The sequence below is a fragment of the Pseudophryne corroboree genome, chromosome 1 (genome assembly GCF_028390025.1).
Source record: "Pseudophryne corroboree isolate aPseCor3 chromosome 1, aPseCor3.hap2, whole genome shotgun sequence".
Lineage (NCBI taxonomy): Eukaryota > Metazoa > Chordata > Amphibia > Anura > Myobatrachidae > Pseudophryne > Pseudophryne corroboree.
Window position 1 is genome coordinate 885857086 of NC_086444.1, and position 20435 is coordinate 885877520.

General features: G+C 34.1%; 20 non-coding genes across 20 annotated transcripts; all 20 read left to right on the forward strand.

Annotated features, from left to right (window-relative positions):
• The first annotated feature begins 339 nt into the window (after nucleotides 1–339).
• Nucleotides 340–412, forward strand: TRNAK-UUU (transfer RNA lysine (anticodon UUU)). Its single transcript has one exon. It is a non-coding gene; the product is annotated as a tRNA-Lys (tRNA).
• A 1231-nt stretch (nucleotides 413–1643) lies between these two features.
• TRNAK-UUU (transfer RNA lysine (anticodon UUU)) lies at nucleotides 1644–1716 on the forward strand. Its single transcript has one exon. It is a non-coding gene; the product is annotated as a tRNA-Lys (tRNA).
• A 577-nt stretch (nucleotides 1717–2293) lies between these two features.
• Nucleotides 2294–2366, forward strand: TRNAK-UUU (transfer RNA lysine (anticodon UUU)). Its single transcript has one exon. It is a non-coding gene; the product is annotated as a tRNA-Lys (tRNA).
• Nucleotides 2367–3595: 1229 nt separating this feature from the next.
• Nucleotides 3596–3668, forward strand: TRNAK-UUU (transfer RNA lysine (anticodon UUU)). The gene has a single exon. It is a non-coding gene; the product is annotated as a tRNA-Lys (tRNA).
• Nucleotides 3669–4245: 577 nt separating this feature from the next.
• On the forward strand, nucleotides 4246–4318 carry TRNAK-UUU (transfer RNA lysine (anticodon UUU)). The gene has a single exon. It is a non-coding gene; the product is annotated as a tRNA-Lys (tRNA).
• Nucleotides 4319–4897: 579 nt separating this feature from the next.
• On the forward strand, nucleotides 4898–4970 carry TRNAK-UUU (transfer RNA lysine (anticodon UUU)). Its single transcript has one exon. It is a non-coding gene; the product is annotated as a tRNA-Lys (tRNA).
• Nucleotides 4971–5549: 579 nt separating this feature from the next.
• TRNAK-UUU (transfer RNA lysine (anticodon UUU)) lies at nucleotides 5550–5622 on the forward strand. The gene has a single exon. It is a non-coding gene; the product is annotated as a tRNA-Lys (tRNA).
• Nucleotides 5623–6201: 579 nt separating this feature from the next.
• On the forward strand, nucleotides 6202–6274 carry TRNAK-UUU (transfer RNA lysine (anticodon UUU)). The gene has a single exon. It is a non-coding gene; the product is annotated as a tRNA-Lys (tRNA).
• A 1231-nt stretch (nucleotides 6275–7505) lies between these two features.
• On the forward strand, nucleotides 7506–7578 carry TRNAK-UUU (transfer RNA lysine (anticodon UUU)). Its single transcript has one exon. It is a non-coding gene; the product is annotated as a tRNA-Lys (tRNA).
• Nucleotides 7579–8157: 579 nt separating this feature from the next.
• On the forward strand, nucleotides 8158–8230 carry TRNAK-UUU (transfer RNA lysine (anticodon UUU)). Its single transcript has one exon. It is a non-coding gene; the product is annotated as a tRNA-Lys (tRNA).
• A 1232-nt stretch (nucleotides 8231–9462) lies between these two features.
• On the forward strand, nucleotides 9463–9535 carry TRNAK-UUU (transfer RNA lysine (anticodon UUU)). Its single transcript has one exon. It is a non-coding gene; the product is annotated as a tRNA-Lys (tRNA).
• A 1231-nt stretch (nucleotides 9536–10766) lies between these two features.
• Nucleotides 10767–10839, forward strand: TRNAK-UUU (transfer RNA lysine (anticodon UUU)). The gene has a single exon. It is a non-coding gene; the product is annotated as a tRNA-Lys (tRNA).
• A 1231-nt stretch (nucleotides 10840–12070) lies between these two features.
• On the forward strand, nucleotides 12071–12143 carry TRNAK-UUU (transfer RNA lysine (anticodon UUU)). Its single transcript has one exon. It is a non-coding gene; the product is annotated as a tRNA-Lys (tRNA).
• A 579-nt stretch (nucleotides 12144–12722) lies between these two features.
• On the forward strand, nucleotides 12723–12795 carry TRNAK-UUU (transfer RNA lysine (anticodon UUU)). The gene has a single exon. It is a non-coding gene; the product is annotated as a tRNA-Lys (tRNA).
• Nucleotides 12796–14027: 1232 nt separating this feature from the next.
• Nucleotides 14028–14100, forward strand: TRNAK-UUU (transfer RNA lysine (anticodon UUU)). The gene has a single exon. It is a non-coding gene; the product is annotated as a tRNA-Lys (tRNA).
• A 1231-nt stretch (nucleotides 14101–15331) lies between these two features.
• On the forward strand, nucleotides 15332–15404 carry TRNAK-UUU (transfer RNA lysine (anticodon UUU)). Its single transcript has one exon. It is a non-coding gene; the product is annotated as a tRNA-Lys (tRNA).
• A 1231-nt stretch (nucleotides 15405–16635) lies between these two features.
• TRNAK-UUU (transfer RNA lysine (anticodon UUU)) lies at nucleotides 16636–16708 on the forward strand. The gene has a single exon. It is a non-coding gene; the product is annotated as a tRNA-Lys (tRNA).
• A 1232-nt stretch (nucleotides 16709–17940) lies between these two features.
• On the forward strand, nucleotides 17941–18013 carry TRNAK-UUU (transfer RNA lysine (anticodon UUU)). The gene has a single exon. It is a non-coding gene; the product is annotated as a tRNA-Lys (tRNA).
• Nucleotides 18014–18592: 579 nt separating this feature from the next.
• Nucleotides 18593–18665, forward strand: TRNAK-UUU (transfer RNA lysine (anticodon UUU)). The gene has a single exon. It is a non-coding gene; the product is annotated as a tRNA-Lys (tRNA).
• A 1224-nt stretch (nucleotides 18666–19889) lies between these two features.
• Nucleotides 19890–19962, forward strand: TRNAK-UUU (transfer RNA lysine (anticodon UUU)). The gene has a single exon. It is a non-coding gene; the product is annotated as a tRNA-Lys (tRNA).
• The last annotated feature ends 473 nt before the right edge of the window (nucleotides 19963–20435 follow it).

Here is a 20435-nt window from a genome sequence, read left to right on the forward strand (position 1 = left end):
ACATGTCAGTTCTAAAGACTTTATTTCATCAGGAACTCAAATCCATCCTTCTTTGATAGGCACACAGTGATTAAATTAGACAAGTAATAAATCAAACCTCTTTGACAAAAATAATTGAATGTGATTATTGAAGTAAGGTGATACTTAACGAATCTAAGGATTTACATCTTAAACAGAGGAAACTAAAATATATTTCATCAAGAGACCCTACAAGCCAAGTCTTTCAGTTCATGATTGCAGTAACACATATATTTTTCCACATTTTTTGTAATTGCACAGCAAATTGTCATGTTTTATATATTTCGAGCAGTTTCCAATATGGCAACTTCAGTGCTCAGAGCCTGGATAGCTCAGTCGGTAGAGCATCAGACTTTTAATCTGAGGGTCCAGGGTTCAAGTCCCTGTTCAGGCGAGTGTCTTTTAAACAATGGTGTTTTTGTTTGTGAAATGGACAATTTTGCAGAGTTTAAAATTATCCATTCCTGCAGGCAGCCATCTTTTAATTGTTGATGCTGATTATGTTCATTATTCAATGGGAAGGTGTATAGATTGGAAAGATTCTGTAGAATATTAAGAATGGACTTTATCACTCTTCAATAGGCACACATTATTGGCATCTAGTAATATAATCATCACAAAGTGGTATCGCTACATGTCAGTTCTAAAGACTTTATTTAATCAGGAACTCAAATCCATCATTCTTTGATAGGCACACAGTGATTAAATTAGACAAGTAATAAATCAAACCTCTTTGACAAAAATAATTGAATGTGATTATTGAAGTAAGGTGATACTTAACGAATCTAAGGATTTACATCTTAAACAAAGAGGAAACTAAAATATATTTCATCAAGAGACCCTACAAGCCAAGTCTTTCAGTTCTTCATTGCAGTAACACATATATTTTTCCACATTTTTTGTAATTGCACAGCAAATTGTAATGTTTTATATATTTCGAGTCGTTTCCAATATGGCATCTTCCTTGCTCAGAGCCAGGATAGCTCAGTCGGTAGAGCATCAGACTTTTAATCGGAGGGTCCAGGGTTCAAGTCCCTGTTCAGGCGAGTGTCTTTTAAACAATGGTGTTTTTGTTTGTGAAATGGACAATTTTGCAAAGTTTAAAATCATCCATTCCTGCAGGCAGCCATCTTTTAATTGTTGATGCTGATTATGTTCATTATTCAATGGGAAGGGGTATAGATTGGAAAGATTCTTTAGAATATTAAGAATGGACTTTATCACTCTTCAATAGGCACACATTATTGGCATCTAGTAATATAATCATCACAATGTATTATCGCTACATGTCAGTTCTAAAGACTTTATTTCATCAGGAACTCAAATCCATCCTTCTTTGATAGGCACACAGTGATTAAATTAGACAAGTAATAAATCAAACCTCTTTGACAAAAATAATTGAATGTGATTATTGAAGTAAGGTGATACTTAACGAATCTAAGGATTTACATCTTAAACACAGAGGAAACTAAAATATATTTCATCAAGAGACCCTACAAGCCAAGTCTTTCAGTTCATGATTGCAGTAACACATATATTTTTCCACATTTTTTGTAATTGTACAGCAAATTGTCATGTTTTATATATTTCGAGCAGTTTCCAATATGGCAACTTCAGCACTCAGAGCCTGGATAGCTCAGTCGGTAGAGCATCAGACTTTTAATCTGAGGGTCCAGGGTTCAAGTCCCTGTTTAGGCAAGTTTCTTTTAAACAATGGTGTTTTTGTTTGTGAAATGGACAATTTTGCAGAGTTTAAAATAATCCATTCCTGCAGGCAGCCATCTTTAAATTGTTGATGCTGATTATGTTCATTATTCAATGGGAAGGTGTATAGATTGGAAAGATTCTGTAGAATATTAAGAATGGAGTTTATCACTCTTCAATAGGCACACATTATTGGCATCTAGTAATATAATCATCACAAAGTAGTATCGCTACATGTCAGTTCTAAAGACTTTATTTCATCAGGAACTCAAATCCATCCTTCTTTGATAGGCACACAGTGATTAAATTAGACAAGTAATAAATCAAACCTATTTGACAAAAATAATTGAATGTGATTATTGAAGTAAGGTGATACTTAACGAATCTAAGGATTTACATCTTAAACAGAGGAAACTAAAATATATTTCATCAAGAGACCCTACAAGCCAAGTCTTTCAGTTCATGATTGCAGTAACACATATATTTTTCCACATTTTTTGTAATTGCACAGCAAATTGTCATGTTTTATATATTTCGAGCAGTTTCCAATATGGCAACTTCAGTGCTCAGAGCCTGGATAGCTCAGTCGGTAGAGCATCAGACTTTTAATCTGAGGGTCCAGGGTTCAAGTCCCTGTTCAGGCGAGTGTCTTTTAAACAATGGTGTTTTTGTTTGTGAAATGGACAATTTTGCAGAGTTTAAAATTATCCATTCCTGCAGGCAGCCATCTTTTAATTGTTGATGCTGATTATGTTCATTATTCAATGGGAAGGTGTATAGATTGGAAAGATTCTGTAGAATATTAAGAATGGACTTTATCACTCTTCAATAGGCACACATTATTGGCATCTAGTAATATAATCATCACAAAGTGGTATCGCTACATGTCAGTTCTAAAGACTTTATTTAATCAGGAACTCAAATCCATCATTCTTTGATAGGCACACAGTGATTAAATTAGACAAGTAATAAATCAAACCTCTTTGACAAAAATAATTGAATGTGATTATTGAAGTAAGGTGATACTTAACGAATCTAAGGATTTACATCTTAAACAAAGAGGAAACTAAAATATATTTCATCAAGAGACCCTACAAGCCAAGTCTTTCAGTTCTTCATTGCAGTAACACATATTTTTCCACATTTTTTGTAATTGCACAGCAAATTGTAATGTTTTATATATTTCGAGTAGTTTCCAATATGGCATCTTCCTTGCTCAGAGCCAGGATAGCTCAGTCGGTAGAGCATCAGACTTTTAATCGGAGGGTCCAGGGTTCAAGTCCCTGTTCAGGCGAGTGTCTTTTAAACAATGGTGTTTTTGTTTGTGAAATGGACAATTTTGCAAAGTTTAAAATCATCCATTCCTGCAGGCAGCCATCTTTTAATTGTTGATGCTGATTATGTTCATTATTCAATGGGAAGGGGTATAGATTGGAAAGATTCTTTAGAATATTAAGAATGGACTTTATCACTCTTCAATAGGCACACATTATTGGCATCTAGTAATATAATCATCACAATGTATTATCGCTACATGTCAGTTCTAAAGACTTTATTTCATCAGGAACTCAAATCCATCCTTCTTTGATAGGCACACAGTGATTAAATTAGACAAGTAATAAATCAAACCTCTTTGACAAAAATAATTGAATGTGATTATTGAAGTAAGGTGATACTTAACGAATCTAAGGATTTACATCTTAAACACAGAGGAAACTAAAATATATTTCATCAAGAGACCCTACAAGCCAAGTCTTTCAGTTCATGATTGCAGTAACACATATATTTTTCCACATTTTTTGTAATTGCACAGCAAATTGTCATGTTTTATATATTTCGAGCAGTTTCCAATATGGCAACTTCAGCACTCAGAGCCTGGATAGCTCAGTCGGTAGAGCATCAGACTTTTAATCTGAGGGTCCAGGGTTCAAGTCCCTGTTTAGGCAAGTTTCTTTTAAACAATGGTGTTTTTGTTTGTGAAATGGACAATTTTGCAGAGTTTAAAATAATCCATTCCTGCAGGCAGCCATCTTTAAATTGTTGATGCTGATTATGTTCATTATTCAATGGGAAGGTGTATAGATTGGAAAGATTCTGTAGAATATTAAGAATGGAGTTTATCACTCTTCAATAGGCACACATTATTGGCATCTAGTAATATAATCATCACAAAGTAGTATCGCTACATGTCAGTTCTAAAGACTTTATTTCATCAGGAACTCAAATCCATCCTTCTTTGATAGGCACACAGTGATTAAATTAGACAAGTAATAAATCAAACCTATTTGACAAAAATAATTGAATGTGATTATTGAAGTAAGGTGATACTTAACGAATCTAAGGATTTACATCTTAAACAGAGGAAACTAAAATATATTTCATCAAGAGACCCTACAAGCCAAGTCTTTCAGTTCATGATTGCAGTAACACATATATTTTTCCACATTTTTTGTAATTGCACAGCAAATTGTCATGTTTTATATATTTCGAGCAGTTTCCAATATGGCAACTTCAGTGCTCAGAGCCTGGATAGCTCAGTCGGTAGAGCATCAGACTTTTAATCTGAGGGTCCAGGGTTCAAGTCCCTGTTCAGGCGAGTGTCTTTTAAACAATGGTGTTTTTGTTTGTGAAATGGACAATTTTGCAGAGTTTAAAATTATCCATTACTGCAGGCAGCCATCTTTTAATTGTTGATGCTGATTATGTTCATTATTCAATGGGAAGGTGTATAGATTGGATAGATTCTGTAGAATATTAAGAATGGACTTTATCACTCTTCAATAGGCACACATTATTGGCATCTAGTAATATAATCATCACAAAGTGGTATCGCTACATGTCAGTTCTAAAGACTTTATTTAATCAGGAACTCAAATCCATCATTCTTTGATAGGCACACAGTGATTAAATTAGACAAGTAATAAATCAAACCTCTTTGACAAAAATAATTGAATGTGATTATTGAAGTAAGGTGATACTTAACGAATCTAAGGATTTACATCTTAAACAAAGAGGAAACTAAAATATATTTCATCAAGAGACCCTACAAGCCAAGTCTTTCAGTTCTTCATTGCAGTAACACATATATTTTTCCACATTTTTTGTAATTGCACAGCAAATTGTAATGTTTTATATATTTCGAGTCGTTTCCAATATGGCATCTTCCTTGCTCAGAGCCAGGATAGCTCAGTCGGTAGAGCATCAGACTTTTAATCTGAGGGTCCAGGGTTCAAGTCCCTGTTCAGGCGAGTGTCTTTTAAACAATGGTGTTTTTGTTTGTGAAATGGACAATTTTGCAGAGTTTAAAATCATCCATTCCTGCAGGCAGCCATCTTTTAATTGTTGATGCTGATTATGTTCATTATTCAATGGGAAGGGGTATAGATTGGAAAGATTCTTTAGAATATTAAGAATGGACTTTATCACTCTTCAATAGGCACACATTATTGGCATCTAGTAATATAATCATCACAAAGTAGTATCGCTACATGTCAGTTCTAAAGACTTTATTTCATCAGGAACTCAAATCCATCCTTCTTTGATAGGCACACAGTGATTAAATTAGACAAGTAATAAATCAAACCTCTTTGACAAAAATAATTGAATGTGATTATTGAAGTAAGGTGATACTTAACGAATCTAAGGATTTACATCTTAAACACAGAGGAAACTAAAATATATTTCATCAAGAGACCCTACAAGCCAAGTCTTTCAGTTCATGATTGCAGTAACACATATATTTTTCCACATTTTTTGTAATTGCACAGCAAATTGTCATGTTTTATATATTTCGAGCAGTTTCCAATATGGCAACTTCAGCACTCAGAGCCTGGATAGCTCAGTCGGTAGAGCATCAGACTTTTAATCTGAGGGTCCAGGGTTCAAGTCCCTGTTTAGGCAAGTTTCTTTTAAACAATGGTGTTTTTGTTTGTGAAATGGACAATTTTGCAGAGTTTAAAATAATCCATTCCTGCAGGCAGCCATCTTTAAATTGTTGATGCTGATTATGTTCATTATTCAATGGGAAGGTGTATAGATTGGAAAGATTCTGTAGAATATTAAGAATGGAGTTTATCACTCTTCAATAGGCACACATTATTGGCATCTAGTAACATAATCATCACAAAGTAGTATCGCTACATGTCAGTTCTAAAGACTTTATTTCATCAGGAACTCAAATCCATCCTTCTTTGATAGGCACACAGTGATTAAATTAGACAAGTAATAAATCAAACCTATTTGACAAAAATAATTGAATGTGATTATTGAAGTAAGGTGATACTTAACGAATCTAAGGATTTACATCTTAAACACAGAGGAAACTAAAATATATTTCATCAAGAGACCCTACAAGCCAAGTCTTTCAGTTCATGATTGCAGTAACACATATATTTTTCCACATTTTTTGTAATTGCACAGCAAATTGTCATGTTTTATATATTTCGAGCAGTTTCCAATATGGCAACTTCAGCGCTCAGAGCCTGGATAGCTCAGTCGGTAGAGCATCAGACTTTTAATCTGAGGGTCCAGGGTTCAAGTCCCTGTTCAGGCGAGTGTCTTTTAAACAATGGTGTTTTTGTTTGTGAAATGGACAATTTTGCAGAGTTTAAAATTATCCATTCCTGCAGGCAGCCATCTTTTAATTGTTGATGCTGATTATGTTCTATATTCAATGGGAAGGTGAATAGATTGGAAAGATTCTGTAGAATATTAAGAATGGATTTTATCACTCTTCAATAGGCACACATTATTGGCATCTAGTAATATAATCATCACAAAGTAGTATCGCTACATGTCAGTTCTAAAGACTTTATTTCATCAGGAACTCAAATCCATCCTTCTTTGATAGGCACACAGTGATTAAATTAGACAAGTAATAAATCAAACCTCTTTGACAAAAATAATTGAATGTGATTATTGAAGTAAGGTGATGCTTAACGAATCTAAGGATTTACATCTTAAACACAGAGGAAACTAAAATATATTTCATCAAGATACCCTACAATCCAAGTCTTTCAGTTCATGATTGCAGTAACACATATATCTTTCCACATTTTTTGTAATTGCACAGCAAATTGTCATGTTTTATATATTTCGAGCAGTTTCCAATATGGCAACTTCAACACTCAGAGCCTGGATAACTCAGTCGGTAGAGCATCAGACTTTTAATCTGAGGGTCGAGGGTTCAAGTCCCTGTTCAGGCGAGTGTCTTTTAAACAATGGTGTTTTTGTTTGTGAAATGGGCAATTTTGCAGAGTTTAAAATTTTCCATTCCTGCAGGCAGCCGTCTTTTAATTTTTGATGCTGATTATGTTCATTATTCAATGGGAAGGTGTATAGATTGGAGAGATTCTGTAGAATATTAAGAATGGACTTTATCAATCTTCAATAGGCACATATTATTGGAATCTAGTAATATAATCATCACAAAGTAGTATCGTTACATGTCAGTTCTAAAGACTTTATTTCATCAGGAACTCAAATCCATCCTTCTTTGATAGGCACACAGTGATTAAATTAGACAAGTAATAAATCAAACCTCTTTGACAAAAATAATTGAATGTGATTATTGAAGTAAGGTGATACTTAACGAATCTAAGGAATTACATCTTAAACACAGAGGAAACTAAAATATATTTCATCAAGAGACCCTACAAGCCAAGTCTTTCAGTTCATGATTGCAGTAACACATATATTTTTCCACATTTTTTGTAATTGCACAGCAAATTGTCATGTTTTATATATTTCGAGCAGTTTCCAATATGGCAACTTCAGCACTCAGAGCCTGGATAGCTCAGTCGGTAGAGCATCAGACTTTTAATCTGAGGGTCCAGGGTTCAAGTCCCTGTTCAGGCGAGTGTCTTTTAAACAATGGTGTTTTTGTTTGTGAAATGGACAATTTTGCAGAGTTTAAAATGATCCATTCCTGCAGGCAGCCATCTTTTAATTGTTGATGCTGATTATGTTCATTATTCAATGGGAAGGGGTATAGATTGGAAAGATTCTGTAGAATATTAACAATGGACTTTATCACTCTTCAATAGGCACACATTATTGGCATCTAGTAATATAATCATCACAAAGTAGTATCGCTACATGTCAGTTCTAAAGACTTTATTTCATCAGGAACTCAAATCCATCCTTCTTTGATAGGCACACAGTGATTAAATTAGACAAGTAATAAATCAAACCTCTTTGACAAAAATATTTGAATGTGATTATTGAAGTGAGGTGATACTTAAAGCATCTAAGGATTTACAACTTAAACACAGAGGAAACTAAAATATATTTCATCAAGAGACCCTACAAGCCAAGTCTTTCAGTTCATGATTGCAGTAACACATATATTTTTCCACATTTTTTGTAATTGCACAGCAAATTGTCATGTTTTATAAATTTCGAGCAGTTTCCAATATGACAACTTTAGCGCTCAGAGTCTGGATAGCTCAGTTGGTAGAGCATCAGACTTTTAATCTGAGGGTCCAGGGTTCAAGTCCCTGTTCAGGCGAGTGTCTTTCAAACAATGGTGTTTTTGTTTGTGAAATGGACAATTTTGCAGAGCTTAAAATCATCCATTCCTGCAGGTAGCCATCATTTAATTGTTGATGCTGATTATGTTCATTATTCAATTGGAAGGGGAATAGATTGGAAAGATTCTTTAGAATATTAAGAATGGACTTATCACTCTTCAATAGACACACATTATTGGCATCTAGTAATATAATCATCACAAAGTAGTATCGCTACATGTCAGTTCTAAAGACTTTATTTCATCAGGAACTCAAATCCATCCTTCTTTGATAGGCACACAGTGATTAAATTAGACAAGTAATAAATCAATCCTCTTTGACAAAAATAATTGAATGTGATTATTGAAGTAAGGTGATACTTAACGAATCTAAGGATTTACATCTTAAACTCAGAGGAAACTAAAATATATTTCCTCAAGAGACCCTACAAGCCAAGTCTTTCAGTTCATGATTGCAGTAACACATAAATTGTTCCAAATTTTTTGTAATTGCACAGCAAATTGTAATGTTTTATATATTTCGATTAGTTTCCAATATGGCAACTTCCATGCTCAGAGCCTGGATAGCTCAGTTGGTAGAGCATCAGACTTTAAATCCGAGGGTCCAGGGTTCAAGTCCCTGTTCCGGCGGGTGACTTTTAAACAATGGGGGTTTTTGTTTGTGAAATGGACAATTTTGCTGAGTTTAAAATGATCCATTCCTGCAGGCAGCCATCTTTTAATTGTTGATGCTGATTATGTTCATTATTCAATGGGAAGGTGTACAGATTGGAAAGATTCTTTAGAATATTAAGAATGGACTTTATCACTCTTCAATAGGCACCCATTATTGGCATCTAGTAATATAGTCATCACAAAGTAGTATCACTACATGTCAGTTCTAAAGACTTTGTTTCATCAGGAACTCAAATCCATCCTTCTTTGATAGGCACACAGTGATTAAATTAGACAAGTAATAAATCAAACCTCTTTGACGAAAATAATTGAATGTGATTATTGAAGTGAGGTGATACTTAAAGCATCTAAGGATTTACAACTTAAACACAGAGGAAAACTAAAATATATTTCATCAAGAGACCCTACAAGCCAAGTCTTTCAGTTCATGATTGCAGTAACACATATATTTTTCCACATTTTTTGTAATTGCACAGCAAATTGTCATGTTTTATATATTTCGAGCAGTTTCCAATATGGCAACTTCAGTGCTCAGAGCCTGGATAGCTCAGTCGGTAGAGCATCAGACTTTTAATCTGAGGGTCCAGGGTTCAAGTCCCTGTTCAGGCGAGTGTCTTTTAAACAATGGTGTTTTTGTTTGTGAAATGGACAATTTTGCAGAGTTTAAAATTATCCATTCCTGCAGGCAGCCATCTTTTAATTGTTGATACTGATTATGTTCATTATTCAATGGGAAGGTGTATAGATTGGAAAGATTCTGTAGAATATTAAGAATGGACTTTATCACTCTTCAATAGGCACACATTATTGGCATCTAGTAATATAATCATCACAAAGTGGTGTCGCTACATGTCAGTTCTAAAGACTTTATTTAATCAGGAACTCAAATCCATCATTCTTTGATAGGCACACAGTGATTAAATTAGACAAGTAATAAATCAAACCTCTTTGACAAAAATAATTGAATGTGATTATTGAAGTAAGGTGATACTTAACGAATCTAAGGATTTATATCTTAAACAAAGAGGAAACTAAAATATATTTCATCAAGAGACCCTACAAGCCAAGTCTTTCAGTTCTTCATTGCAGTAACACATATATTTTTCCAAATTTTTTGTAATTGCACAGCAAATTGTAATGTTTTATATATTTCGAGTCGTTTCCAATATGGCATCTTCCTTGCTCAGAGCCAGGATAGCTCAGTCGGTAGAGCATCAGACTTTTAATCTGAGGGTCCAGGGTTCAAGTCCCTGTACAGGCGAGTGTCTTTTAAACAATGGTGTTTTTGTTTGTGAAATGGACAATTTTGCAGAGTTTAAAATCATCCATTCCTGCAGGCAGCCATCTTTTAATAGTTGATGCTGATTATGTTCATTATTCAAAGGGAAGGGGTATAGATTTGAAAGATTCTGTAGAATATTAAGAATGGATTTTATCACTCTTCAATAGGCACACATTATTGGCATCTAGTAATATAATCATCACAAAGTAGTATCGCTACATGTCAGTTCTAAAGACTTTATTTCATCAGGAACTCAAATCCATCCTTCTTTGATAGGCACACAGTGATTAAATTAGACAAGTAATAAATCAAACCTCTTTGACAAAAATAATTGAATGTGATTATTGAAGTAAGGTGATACTTAACGAATCTAAGGATTTACATCTTAAACACAGAGGAAACTAAAATATATTTCATCAAGAGACCCTACAAGCCAAGTCTTTCAGTTCATGATTGCAGTAACACATATATTTTTCCACATTTTTTGTAATTGCACAGCAAATTGTCATGTTTTATATATTTCGAGCAGTTTCCAATATGGCAACTTCAGTGCTTAGACCCTGGATAGCTCAGTCGGTAGAGCATCAGACTTTTAATCTGAGGGTCCAGGGTTCAAGTCCCTGTTCAGGCGAGTGTCTTTTAAACAATGGTGTTTTTGTTTGTGAAATGGACAATTTTGCAGAGTTTAAAATTATCCATTCCTGCAGGCAGCCATCTTTTAATTGTTGATGCTGATTATGTTCATTATTCAATGGGAAGGTGAATAGATTGGAAAGATTCTGTAGAATAGTAAGAATGGACTTTATCACTCTTCAATAGGCACACATTATTAGCATCTAGTAATATAATCATCACAAAGTAGTATCGCTACATTTTAGTACTAAAGACTTTATTTCATCAGGAACTCAATTCCATCCTTCTTTGATAGGCACACAGTGATTAAATTAGACAAGTAATAAATCAAACCTCTTTGACAAAAATAATTGAATGTGATTATTGAAGTAAGGTGATACTTAACGAATCTAAGGATTTACATCTTAAACACAGAGGAAACTAAAATATATTTCATCAAGATACCCTACAATCCAAGTCTTTCAGTTCATGATTGCAGTAACACATATATCTTTCCACATTTTTTGTAATTGCACAGCAAATTGTCATGTTTTATATATTTCGAGCAGTTTCCAATATGGCAACTTCAACACTCAGAGCCTGGATAACTCAGTCGGTAGAGCATCAGACTTTTAATCTGAGGGTCGAGGGTTCAAGTCCTTGTTCAGGCGAGTGTCTTTTAAACAATGGTGTTTTTGTTTGTGAAATGGCCAATTTTGCAGAGTTTAAAATTTTCCATTCCTGCAGGCAGCCGTCTTTTAATTTTTGATGCTGATTATGTTCATTATTCAATGGGAAGGTGTATAGATTGGAGAGATTCTGTAGAATATTAAGAATGGACTTTATCAATCTTCAATAGGCACATATTATTGGCATCTAGTAATATAATCATCACAAAGTAGTATCGCTACATGTCAGTTCTAAAGACTTTATTTCATCAGGAACTCAAATCCATCCTTCTTTGATAGGCACACAGTGATTAAATTAGACAGGTAATAAATCAAACCTATTTGACAAAAATAATTGAATGTGATTATTGAAGTAAGGTGATACTTAACGAATCTAAGGATTTACATCTTAAACACAGAGGAAACTAAAATATATTTCATCAAGAGACCCTACAAGCCAAGTCTTTCAGTTCATGATTGCAGTAACACATATATTTTTCCACATTTTTTGTAATTGCACAGCAAATTGTCATGTTTTATATATTTCGAGCAGTTTCCAATGTGGCAACTTCAGTGCTCAGAGCCTGGATAGCTCAGTCGGTAGAGCATCAGACTTTTAATCTGAGGGTCCAGGGTTCAAGTCCCTGTTCAGGCGAGTGTCTTTTAAACAATGGTGTTTTTGTTTGTGAAATGGACAATTTTGCAGAGTTTAAAATGATCCATTCCTGCAGGCAGCCATCTTTTAATTGTTGATGCTGATTATGTTCATTATTCAATGGGAAGGGGTATAGATTGGAAAGATTCTGTAGAATATTAACAATGGACTTTATCACTCTTCAATAGGCACACATTATTGGCATCTAGTAATATAATCATCACAAAGTAGTATCGCTACATGTCAGTTCTAAAGACTTTATTTCATCAGGAACTCAAATCCATCCTTCTTTGATAGGCACACAGTGATTAAATTAGACAAGTAATAAATCAAACCTCTTTGACAAAAATATTTGAATGTGATTATTGAAGTGAGGTGATACTTAAAGCATCTAAGGATTTACAACTTAAACACAGAGGAAACTAAAATATATTTCATCAAGAGACCCTACAAGCCAAGTCTTTCAGTTCATGATTGCAGTAACACATATATTTTTCCACATTTTTTGTAATTGCACAGCAAATTGTCATGTTTTATAAATTTCGAGCAGTTTCCAATATGACAACTTTAGCGCTCAGAGTCTGGATAGCTCAGTTGGTAGAGCATCAGACTTTTAATCTGAGGGTCCAGGGTTCAAGTCCCTGTTCAGGCGAGTGTCTTTCAAACAATGGTGTTTTTGTTTGTGAAATGGACAATTTTGCAGAGCTTAAAATCATCCATTCCTGCAGGTAGCCATCATTTAATTGTTGATGCTGATTATGTTCATTATTCAATTGGAAGGGGAATAGATTGGAAAGATTCTTTAGAATATTAAGAATGGACTTATCACTCTTCAATAGACACACATTATTGGCATCTAGTAATATAATCATCACAAAGTAGTATCGCTACATGTCAGTTCTAAAGACTTTATTTCATCAGGAACTCAAATCCATCCTTCTTTGATAGGCACACAGTGATTAAATTAGACAAGTAATAAATCAATCCTCTTTGACAAAAATAATTGAATGTGATTATTGAAGTAAGGTGATACTTAACGAATCTAAGGATTTACATCTTAAACTCAGAGGAAACTAAAATATATTTCCTCAAGAGACCCTACAAGCCAAGTCTTTCAGTTCATGATTGCAGTAACACATAAATTGTTCCAAATTTTTTGTAATTGCACAGCAAATTGTAATGTTTTATATATTTCGATTAGTTTCCAATATGGCAACTTCCATGCTCAGAGCCTGGATAGCTCAGTTGGTAGAGCATCAGACTTTAAATCCGAGGGTCCAGGGTTCAAGTCCCTGTTCCGGCGGGTGACTTTTAAACAATGGGGGTTTTTGTTTGTGAAATGGACAATTTTGCTGAGTTTAAAATGATCCATTCCTGCAGGCAGCCATCTTTTAATTGTTGATGCTGATTATGTTCATTATTCAATGGGAAGGTGTACAGATTGGAAAGATTCTTTAGAATATTAAGAATGGACTTTATCACTCTTCAATAGGCACCCATTATTGGCATCTAGTAATATAGTCATCACAAAGTAGTATCACTACATGTCAGTTCTAAAGACTTTGTTTCATCAGGAACTCAAATCCATCCTTCTTTGATAGGCACACAGTGATTAAATTAGACAAGTAATAAATCAAACCTCTTTGACGAAAATAATTGAATGTGATTATTGAAGTGAGGTGATACTTAAAGCATCTAAGGATTTACAACTTAAACACAGAGGAAAACTAAAATATATTTCATCAAGAGACCCTACAAGCCAAGTCTTTCAGTTCATGATTGCAGTAACACATATATTTTTCCACATTTTTTGTAATTGCACAGCAAATTGTCATGTTTTATATATTTCGAGCAGTTTCCAATATGGCAACTTCAGTGCTCAGAGCCTGGATAGCTCAGTCGGTAGAGCATCAGACTTTTAATCTGAGGGTCCAGGGTTCAAGTCCCTGTTCAGGCGAGTGTCTTTTAAACAATGGTGTTTTTGTTTGTGAAATGGACAATTTTGCAGAGTTTAAAATTATCCATTCCTGCAGGCAGCCATCTTTTAATTGTTGATGCTGATTATGTTCATTATTCAATGGGAAGGTGTATAGATTGGAAAGATTCTGTAGAATATTAAGAATGGACTTTATCACTCTTCAATAGGCACACATTATTGGCATCTAGTAATATAATCATCACAAAGTGGTGTCGCTACATGTCAGTTCTAAAGACTTTATTTAATCAGGAACTCAAATCCATCATTCTTTGATAGGCACACAGTGATTAAATTAGACAAGTAATAAATCAAACCTCTTTGACAAAAATAATTGAATGTGATTATTGAAGTAAGGTGATACTTAACGAATCTAAGGATTTATATCTTAAACAAAGAGGAAACTAAAATATATTTCATCAAGAGACCCTACAAGCCAAGTCTTTCAGTTCTTCATTGCAGTAACACATATATTTTTCCAAATTTTTTGTAATTGCACAGCAAATTGTAATGTTTTATATATTTCGAGTCGTTTCCAATATGGCATCTTCCTTGCTCAGAGCCAGGATAGCTCAGTCGGTAGAGCATCAGACTTTTAATCTGAGGGTCCAGGGTTCAAGTCCCTGTACAGGCGAGTGTCTTTTAAACAATGGTGTTTTTGTTTGTGAAATGGACAATTTTGCAGAGTTTAAAATCATCCATTCCTGCAGGCAGCCATCTTTTAATAGTTGATGCTGATTATGTTCATTATTCAAAGGGAAGGGGTATAGATTTGAAAGATTCTGTAGAATATTAAGAATGGATTTTATCACTCTTCAATAGGCACACATTATTGGCATCTAGTAATATAATCATCACAAAGTAGTATCGCTACATGTCAGTTCTAAAGACTTTATTTCATCAGGAACTCAAATCCATCCTTCTTTGATAGGCACACAGTGATTAAATTAGACAAGTAATAAATCAAACCTCTTTGACAAAAATAATTGAATGTGATTATTGAAGTAAGGTGATACTTAACGAATCTAAGGATTTACATCTTAAACACAGAGGAAACTAAAATATATTTCATCAAGAGACCCTACAAGCCAAGTCTTTCAGTTCATGATTGCAGTAACACATATATTTTTCCACATTTTTTGTAATTGCACAGCAAATTGTCATGTTTTATATATTTCGAGCAGTTTCCAATATGGCAACTTCAGTGCTTAGACCCTGGATAGCTCAGTCGGTAGAGCATCAGACTTTTAATCTGAGGGTCCAGGGTTCAAGTCCCTGTTCAGGCGAGTGTCTTTTAAACAATGGTGTTTTTGTTTGTGAAATGGACAATTTTGCAGAGTTTAAAATTATCCATTCCTGCAGGCAGCCATCTTTTAATTGTTGATGCTGATTATGTTCATTATTCAATGGGAAGGTGAATAGATTGGAAAGATTCTGTAGAATAGTAAGAATGGACTTTATCACTCTTCAATAGGCACACATTATTAGCATCTAGTAATATAATCATCACAAAGTAGTATCGCTACATTTTAGTACTAAAGACTTTATTTCATCAGGAACTCAATTCCATCCTTCTTTGATAGGCACACAGTGATTAAATTAGACAAGTAATAAATCAAACCTCTTTGACAAAAATAATTGAATGTGATTATTGAAGTAAGGTGATACTTAACGAATCTAAGGATTTACATCTTAAACACAGAGGAAACTAAAATATATTTCATCAAGATACCCTACAATCCAAGTCTTTCAGTTCATGATTGCAGTAACACATATATCTTTCCACATTTTTTGTAATTGCACAGCAAATTGTCATGTTTTATATATTTCGAGCAGTTTCCAATATGGCAACTTCAACACTCAGAGCCTGGATAACTCAGTCGGTAGAGCATCAGACTTTTAATCTGAGGGTCGAGGGTTCAAGTCCTTGTTCAGGCGAGTGTCTTTTAAACAATGGTGTTTTTGTTTGTGAAATGGCCAATTTTGCAGAGTTTAAAATTTTCCATTCCTGCAGGCAGCCGTCTTTTAATTTTTGATGCTGATTATGTTCATTATTCAATGGGAAGGTGTATAGATTGGAGAGATTCTGTAGAATATTAAGAATGGACTTTATCAATCTTCAATAGGCACATATTATTGGCATCTAGTAATATAATCATCACAAAGTAGTATCGCTACATGTCAGTTCTAAAGACTTTATTTCATCAGGAACTCAAATCCATCCTTCTTTGATAGGCACACAGTGATTAAATTAGACAGGTAATAAATCAAACCTATTTGACAAAAATAATTGAATGTGATTATTGAAGTAAGGTGATACTTAACGAATCTAAGGATTTACATCTTAAACACAGAGGAAACTAAAATATATTTCATCAAGAGACCCTACAAGCCAAGTCTTTCAGTTCATGATTGCAGTAACACATATATTTTTCCACATTTTTTGTAATTGCACAGCAAATTGTCATGTTTTATATATTTCGAGCAGTTTCCAATGTGGCAACTTCAGTGCTCAGAGCCTGGATAGCTCAGTCGGTAGAGCATCAGACTTTTAATCTGAGGGTCCAGGGTTCAAGTCCCTGTTCAGGCGAGTGTCTTTTAAACAATGGTGTTTTTGTTTGTGAAATGGACAATTTTGCAGAGTTTAAAATTATCCATTCCTGCAGGCAGTCATCTTTTAATTGTTTATGCTGATTATGTTCATTATTCAATGGGAAGGTGAATAGATTGGAAAGATTCTGTAGAATATTAAGAATGGACTTTATCACTCTTCAATAGGCACACATTATTGGCATCTAGTAATATAATCATCACAAAGTAGTATCGCTACATGTCAGTTCTAAAGACTATATTTCATCAGGAACTCAAATCCATCCTTCTTTGATAGGCACACAGTGATTAAATTAGACAAGTAATAAATCAAACCTCTTTGACAAAAATAATTGAATGTGATTATTGAAGTAAGGTGATACTTAACAAATCTAAGGATTTACATCTTAAACACAGAGGAAACTAAAATATATTTCATCAAGAGACCCTACAAGCCAAGTCTTTCAGTTCATGATTGCAGTAACACATATATTTTTCCACATTTTTTGTAATTGCACAGCAAATTGTCATGTTTTATATATTTCGAGCAGTTTCCAATATGGCAACTTCAGTGCTCAGAACCTTGGTAGCTCAGTCGGTAGAGTATCAGACTTTTAATCTGAGGGTCCAGGGTTCAAGTCCCTGTTCAGGCGAGTGTCTTTTAAACAATGGTGTTTTTGTTTGTGAAATGGACAATTTTGCAGAGTTTAAAATGATCCATTCCTGCAGGCAGCCATCTTTTAATTGTTGATGCTGATTATGTTCATTATTCAATGGGAAGGTGTACAGATTGGAAAGATTCTTTAGAATATTAAGAATGGACTTTATCACTCTTCAATAGGCACCCATTATTGGCATCTAGTAATATAGTCATCACAAAGTAGTATCACTACATGTCAGTTCTAAAGACTTTGTTTCATCAGGAACTCAAATCCATCCTTCTTTGATAGGCACACAGTGATTAAATTAGACAAGTAATAAATCAAACCTCTTTGACGAAAATAATTGAATGTGATTATTGAAGTGAGGTGATACTTAAAGCATCTAAGGATTTACAACTTAAACACAGAGGAAAACTAAAATATATTTCATCAAGAGACCCTACAAGCCAAGTCTTTCAGTTCATGATTGCAGTAACACATATATTTTTCCACATTTTTTGTAATTGCACAGCAAATTGTCATGTTTTATATATTTCGAGCAGTTTCCAATATGGCAACTTCCGCGCTCAGAGCCTGGATAGCTCAGTCGGTAGAGCATCAGACTTTTAATCTGAGGGTCCAGGGTTCAAGTACCTGTTCAGGCGAGTGTCTTTTAAACAATGGTGTTTTTGTTTGTGAAATGGACAATTTTGCAGAGTTTAAAATCATCCATTCCTGCAGGCAGCCATCTTTTAATTGTTGATGCTGATTATGTTCATTATTCAATGGGAAGGTGTATAGATTGGAAAGATTCTGTAGAATATTAAGAATGGACTTTATCACTCTTCAATAGGCACACGTTATTAGCATCTAGTAATATAATCATCACAAAGTGGTATCGCTACATGTCAGTTCTAAAGACTTTATTTAATCAGGAACTCAAATCCATCCTTCTTTGATAGGCACACAGTGATTAAATTAGACAAGTAATAAATCAAACCTCTTTGACAAAAATAATTGAATGTGATTATTGAAGTAAGGTGATACTTAACGAATCTAAGGATTTACATCTTAAACACAGAGGAAACTAAAATATATTTCATCAAGAGACCCTACAAGCCAAGTCTTTCAGTTCATGATTGCAGTAACACATATATTTTTCCACATTTTTTGTAATTGCACAGCAAATTGTCATGTTTTATAAATTTCGAGCAGTTTCCAATATGACAACTTTAGCACTCAGAGTCTGGATAGCTCAGTCGGTAGAGCATCAGACTTTTAATCTGAGGGTCCAGGGTTCAAGTACCTGTTCAGGCGAGTGTCTTTTAAACAATGGTGTTTTTGTTTGTGAAATGGACAATTTTGCAGAGTTTAAAATCATCCATTCCTGCAGGCAGCCATCTTTTAATTGTTGATGCTGATTATGTTCATTATTCAATGGGAAGGTGTATAGATTGGAAAGATTCTGTAGAATATTAAGAATGGACTTTATCACTCTTCAATAGGCACACGTTATTGGCATCTAGTAATATAATCATCACAAAGTGGTATCGCTACATGTCAGTTCTAAAGACTTTATTTAATCAGGAACTCAAATCCATCCTTCTTTGATAGGCACACAGTGATTAAATTAGACAAGTAATAAATCAAACCTCTTTGACAAAAATAATTGAATGTGATTATTGAAGTAAGGTGATTCTTAACGAATCTAAGGATTTACATCTTAAACACAGAGGAAACTAAAATATATTTCATCAAGAGACCCTACAAGCCAAGTCTTTCAGTTCATGATTGCAGTAACACATATATTTTTCCACATTTTTTGTAATTGCACAGCAAATTGTCATGTTTTATAAATTTCGAGCAGTTTCCAATATGACAACTTTAGCACTCAGAGTCTGGATAGCTCAGTCGGTAGAGCATCAGACTTTTAATCTGAGGGGTCAAGTACCTGTTCAGGCGAGTGTCTTTTAAACAATGGTGTTTTTGTTTGTGAAATGGACAATTTTGCAGAGTTTAAAATCATCCATTCCTGCAGGCAGCCATCTTTTAATTGTTGATGCTGATTATGTTCATTATTCAATGGGAAGGTGTATAGATTGGAAAGATTCTGTAGAATATTAAGAATGGACTTTATCATTCTTCAATAGGCACACGTTATTGGTATCTAGTAATATAATCATCACAAAGTGGTATCGCTACATGTCAGTTCTAAAGACTTTATTTAATCAGGAACTCAAATCCATCCTTCTTTGATAGGCACACAGTGATTAAATTAGACAAGTAATAAATCAAACCTCTTTGACAAAAATAATTGAATGTGATTATTGAAGTAAGGTGATACTTAACGAATCTAAGGATTTACATCTTAAACACAGAGGAAACTAAAATATATTTCATCAAGAGACCCTACAAGCCAAGTCTTTCAGTTCATGATTGCAGTAACACATATATTTTTCCACATTTTTTGTAATTGCACAGCAAATTGTCATGTTTTATAAATTTCGAGCAGTTTCCAATATGACAACTTTAGCACTCAGAGTCTGGATAGCTCAGTCGGTAGAGCATCAGACTTTTAATCTGAGGGTCCAGGGTTCAAGTCCCTGTTCAGGCGAGTGTCTTTTTAACAATGGTGTTTTTGTTTGTGAAATGGACAATTTTGCAGAGTTTAAAATCATCCATTCCTGCAGGCAGCCATCTTTTAATTGTTGATGCTGATTATGTTCATTATTCAATGGGAAGGTGTACAGATTGGAAAGATTCTTTAGAATATTAAGAATGGACTTTATCACTCTTCAATAGGCACCCATTATTGGCATCTAGTAATATAGTCATCACAAAGTAGTATCACTACATGTCAGTTCTAAAGACTTTGTTTCATCAGGAACTCAAATCCATCCTTCTTTGATAGGCACACAGTGATTAAATTAGACAAGTAATAAATCAAACCTCTTTGACGAAAATAATTGAATGTGATTATTGAAGTGAGGTGATACTTAAAGCATCTAAGGATTTACAACTTAAACACAGAGGAAAACTAAAATATATTTCATCAAGAGACCCTACAAGCCAAGTCTTTCAGTTCAT